Source organism: Oncorhynchus nerka, linkage group LG7, assembly GCF_034236695.1.
Source record: "Oncorhynchus nerka isolate Pitt River linkage group LG7, Oner_Uvic_2.0, whole genome shotgun sequence".
In the NCBI taxonomy this organism is placed as follows: Eukaryota; Metazoa; Chordata; class Actinopteri; order Salmoniformes; family Salmonidae; genus Oncorhynchus; species Oncorhynchus nerka.
The window spans coordinates 46629126-46635125 of record NC_088402.1 but is presented as its reverse complement, the minus strand read 5'-3'; positions in this window follow the sequence as shown (position 1 = coordinate 46635125).

The window sequence follows — 6000 nt, the reverse complement described above, 5'->3', positions numbered from 1 at the left end:
TGGGCACAGGGACTATGGTGGTCTGCTTGAAACATGTCGCTATTACAGACTTAACCTTTCTGGCGCAGGCGACCCACCTCGACTACATCCGGTGAAATTGCAGAGCGTGAAATTCAAATGACAGAAATATAAATATTTAACATTCATGAAAATACAAGTGTCATACATCAAGATAAAGCTTAACTTCTTGTTAATCCAGCAGCTGTGTCAAATTTCAAAAATACGTTATGGCGAAAGCACACCATGCGATTATCTGAGGACAGCGCCCCGCATACAAAAGCATGAAAAACATTTTTCAACCAGGCAGGTGCGCCACGAAAGTCAGAAATAGCGATATAATAAAAAAAAGCCTTACCTTTGAAGATCTTCTTCTGTTGGCACTCCAAAATGTCCCAGCTACATCACAAATGGTCCTTTTGTTCGATAAAGTCCTTCTTTATAAACCCAAAAACTCTGGTGCGCTTCACTCAATAGTCAACCAGTTTCCCTCCTTCAAAATACATAGAAAATGAATCCCAAACGTTACCAATAAACTTCTCCAAACAGGTCAAACAACGTTTATAATCAAACCTCAGCTACCCTAATGTGTAAATAAACGATCAAATTTAAGACGGAGAATCGTTATTGTCTTTACCGGAGATAAACAGCAATGAACGCACTCTCATCCACGCGTGTGAAAACAGAATGGTCACTAAAGCCAAAATGGGAGCCACTTAGAAAAACTAAAATTCTAGCAAATTTTTCCAAAAACAAGCCTGAAACTCTTTCTAAAGACTGTTGACATCTAGTGGAAGCCCTAGGAACTGCAATCTAGGAGGGTTTCACCTCATAATAAACATGACAGCCATTGAAAACAGTGGTAGGCTGAATTTTTTTTGGGGGGGGATGGTTTGTCCTTGGGGTTTCGCCTGCTATATCAGTTCTGTTATACTCACAGACATTATTTTCAGTTTTGGAAACTTCAGAGTGTTTTCTATCCAATTATATGCATATCCTAGCTTATGGGCCGGAGTAACAGGCAGTTTACTTTGGGCACTCTTTTCATCCGGACGTCAAAATACTGCCCCCTAGCCCAAAGAAGTTAATCAGGGACATGTTGACAATGTGAGTGAAGACACTTGCCAGTTGGTCAGCACATGCCCGAAGCACACGTCCAGGTAATCTGTCTGGCCCCGCAGCCTTGTTTGTGTATGTTGAGCTGTTTAAATGTCTTAATCACATCGGCTACTGAGAGCGTGATCACACAGTCGCCTGGAACAGCTGATGCTCTCATGCATGCCTCAGTGTTGCTTGCCTCGAAGCGAGCATAGAAGATATTTAGCTCGTCTGGTAGGCTTGTGTCACTGGGCAGCTCGCGGCTGTGCTTCCCTTTGTAGTCTGTAATAGTTTGCAAGCCCTGCCACATAAGACGAGCGTCAGAGCCGGTGTAGTATGATTCAATCTTAGCCCTGTATTGACGCGTTGCCTGTTTGATGGTTCGTCGCAGGGCATAGCAGTATTTCTTGTAAGCTTCCGGGTTAGAGTCCCGGCACCTTGAAAGCGGCAGCTCTACCCTTTAGCTCAGTGCAAACGCTGCCTGTAATCCATGGCTTCTGGTTGGGTTATGTATGTACAGTCACTGTGGGGACGACGTTCTCGATGCACTTATTGATAAAGGCAGTGACTGATGTGGTGTACTCCTCAATGCCATCGGAAGAATCCCAGAACATGTTCCAGTCTGTGATAGCAAAACAGTCCTGTAGTTTAGCATCTGCTTCATCTGACCACTTTTTTATAGACCGAGTATCAGGAAAACAGTTCAGCGTACAGGATGGTTACATTTTGTGAAGAGTACGATTGATTATTCCACAGTCAGCACGCCAGGCTATCCTACAGCAGTTACATCAGAGTCACCCTGGGCTCTCGCATATGAAAACATTGGCTAGGAGTTACTTATGGTGGCCAAAACTAGATCAGAAGATAGAGAAACTAATCAAGACATGTAACACGTGTCAGGAACACAGTTGGGCACCAGCAGCAGCTCCACTTCACCCTTGGGAGTTTCCAGGAGAAAATGTTTCTGATAATCATCAATGCACATTCAAAATGGATGGATGTGTATCCTGTCAGTTCTGCTTCATCTACAACTACTTTAGATGGCCTACGACAGAGCTTAAGTAACCCAGGGATACCGGGGATGGTGGTGAGTGACAATGCAACCTGTTTCATGAGTACAGAAACACAAGAATTCTTCAGAAACAACGGTATTGTGCATGTGACATCTGCTCCATGAGGTCCTTCTCTCCATCGTAGTAAACCAACACATTCCATGACTGCATCCGTTTCCGCAAAAACCTCTTATAATAGTTTAGCAGTCCCAGGTATGCTTTTAACTCACATTTATAGGAGCAGACGCGATCTGGATTGCTTGTACTTTGTAATTGAGAGGATGGATACCAGTGGCAAATACTCTGTGTCCTTGGAACACTGCCTCGTTCCCTTTGAAGGTACATTTACTTCGCTTGAGATGTAAGCCTGCACTCTCCAACTCTGTAGTACCTCAGTCAGTGTGCTCAGATGCTCCTGGTCACTCCTCCCCATCACCAGGATGTCATCCAAGTAAATGGCAACATGTGGAATCCCTTGAAGTACGCCCTCGATGGTCCTCTGAAAAATAGCAGGACTGCTGGAGACACCAAAGGGTAAACGTTTATTCATAAACAATCCCTTGCGTTTGTTTGCTGTACAATACTCCTTAGATTCTTCATCCAGTGTGATCTGTTGATATGCAATGCTCATATCTAACTTTGTGAACTTCTGTCCACCAGACAGATTAGCAAATTGATCCTCTGTTTTTGGAATATGATAATGCTCTAACTTGGATACTCTGTTAACAGTCAACTGACTGTTAACCGAGTATCCAAGTTAGAGAATCCCCACAGATCCCCACAGATTCTCAAAGTATTGTCAGGTTTCAAAACAGGCACTATGGTAGCTGCCCATTCTGAGAATTTGACTGGTTCAGCTGGGGGGCTTTTCAATGTTCCAAGTTCATCTTTGAACACATTCTCATGCTTTGTCAACACCTCTCCCAATGTTCACAATTAACCATCATCAATCTGATGTTCTATTCCCCAATCTAAATTCAGTTATTTTATCCAGCCCTGACCTAGCAAGTTTGGCTCGTTGCCTGATATGACTTCTACAGGTAGCGGAGTCACTGTGACGCTGTGCTGCACAGTTACATTAGCTGCACACTCACCTGTGTACGTTTTGAGATGCAGAGAACAAGTATTTAAGTCTGGAACTTTTGCACTGTCCCACAACTATGAGTACTCAGATCTGTTCATTATGGTGACACTGCACCCTGTATCCACTTCAAACTTCACATCTGATTCAATGACTTTCAATTTTAATGTGATAAGAGCCACTTTTGGAATGTTCTCTGAAATACTGAAAACTGTAAACATATCATCTTCCTCCTCTTTGTTTTATTCAGCTTCCCTGCTGATGTGATGTGTCCCATACTTTCTTACTCCTTTTTCCTGCTTTTGCTTTCCTCCCCTTTTGGATTGGAACTCTCTGCAGGTGATTTAGCCTTACATGCTTGTTTTATGTGTCCTTGTTAACCACACTTATGGCACTTTTCATCCTGAAAACGGCACTCGCCATGTGATCACCTTCATATCTGTAACATGCTTTCACGTGCTCACCTCATGCTGGTTTCGCTCTCTGACATGTGCACACTTCCCTGGCCTGTCCGTTGTTTCCAAGTCTCACATTATCACTGTCCACACATTTTCCATGGATTCCTTTTCCATCCTTGTTGGCAGTCTCCATTGCTTGGGCACAGACCAATACTGTATCAAAATAAAGTCCAGTCTCGGATAACTTCAGTTGGATCCGGTCATTATTTATGCTAGCCAATTTCTTAGCATTTCCTTCAGAATGTCCCCATAACTGGAATCTTGTGTCAGTTTACGCAACACAGCTACATAGTCCACAACACTCTCCTCCACATTTCTGTTCCTTAAATTAAAGTTCAACCGTTGCATGATCTCACTAGGCTTCAGGTTGAAATGTGCTTTTAGCTACATCACTAGCTCCTCAAAGTGTTGATCTCCAGGCTTACCAGGACTAAGCAGATTTCTCATAAGACTGTTGGTTTGGCTTCCCATGGAACTCTTGTCAGCTTCTATTTTGTTTGGATCCAAAAATTTACCAAGTATTTCACAGTATTTTTCGCACAACTGGGTCAAAGGGAGATACCGATCCTACCGTGGCAGCCATTTCTCTGTTACCATCTAGTTTTAGCCTTCCTGCTCGTGAATCCTTATAAGTCCATGGAACGTGAATTTTCATGTATACAGTCATTCTTTTCATCGTCCTTTTGTAAGAGAGCTAAAATAGTTATTTCATCCAACTTCAAATGATTAGATAAGTACACAACATAGAACAGAACATCAAGGTTAAGGGTCAGCGGCCCAAGCCCGTGAACAGGAATGTTCCAAGTTCAGACAGAAAGGGGGAATCAGGTCGCTAAGATCGCAAAGAACTTTCCTTTTTGGTTTTTGTATTTTGTTGCGCTACTAGTACAGCCTGTTATGCATTAGGGGGCGTTATTCAATTTTTGGGATGAAAAACGTTCCCGTTTTAAACAAGATATTTTGTCACGAAAAGATGCTCGACTATGCATATAATTGACAGCTTTAGAAAGAAAACACTCCAAAAACATTCCAAAACTGCAAAGATATTGTATGTGAGTGCCACAGAACTGATGTTACAGGCGAAACCCAGATAAAAATCCAATCAGGAAGTACCGCATTTTTTGAAACCACCTCATGCCAATGACTCCTTATATATGGCTGTGAATGAGCTACGAATGAGCTTACGTTTTCCACGTATTCCCCAAGGTGTCTACAGCATTGTGACGTCTTTTTAGGCATTTCCATGGAAAAATAGCCGTAAGGGACCATATATACATATATAGCATGTGGTCACATGGTGTCTCCTGCAGAAAATCTTGCGTAAAATACTGAGGTAGCCATGCTTCTTATGAGAAACCAATTGCCTCGACGGATATATTATCGAATACATATGTTAAAAACACCTTGAGGATGGATCCTAAACAATGTTTGCCTTGTTTCTGTCGATATTATGGAGCAAATTTTGAAAAAAGTTTGGCGTTATAGTTGTAGCATTTTCCGGTCGATTTCTCAGCATGATGAAGAAACGGGAGCTATTTCGCCTACAAAAATAATATTTTTGGAAAAAAGGAACATTTTCTATCTAACTGGGAGTCTCCTGAGTGAAAGCATCTGAAGTTCTTCAAAGGTAAATGATTTAATTTGGTTGCTTTTCTTATTTTCGTGAAAATGTTGCCTGCTGCCAGCAGAGCCTAGCATAGCATTATGCCATGATAAACTTACACAAATGCTTGTCTAGCGTTGGCTGTAACGCATATTTTGAAAATCTGAGATGACAGTGTTGTTAACAAATGGCTAAGATTGTGTTTGAATATATTTATTTCATTTCATTTGCGATTTTCATGAATAGGAAAAGTTTCTAGGGGTATTTATGTCCGCTGCGTTATGCTAATGCTTTGAGGCTATGATTACGATCCCGGATCCGGGATTGCTCGTCACAAGAGGCAGCTACAGTAGCTGGATGATTTTAACATGTTTTTTTTTCATTTTCATCTGTGTGTTTACATCACCTATTAACACCCTGGTACTACCCGTAGCTCCCGTAAAAGATGTGTTGCAAATTACTCCTGTGTAGAAGTCCATAACTTTAAATAAATAAAGCATTTCAATGTCAATGCTATAGGTATTGTTATAAGGGAGTGTAAGACTATTGAAACATAGTTGTTATTGTTGTTACTGATATACAGTACCAGTCAAAAGTTTGGACACCTACTCATTCCAGGACTTTTCTTTATTTTTACTATTTTCTACATTGTAGAATAATAGGGAAGACATCGAAACTATTAAATAACACATATGGAATTATGTAGTAACC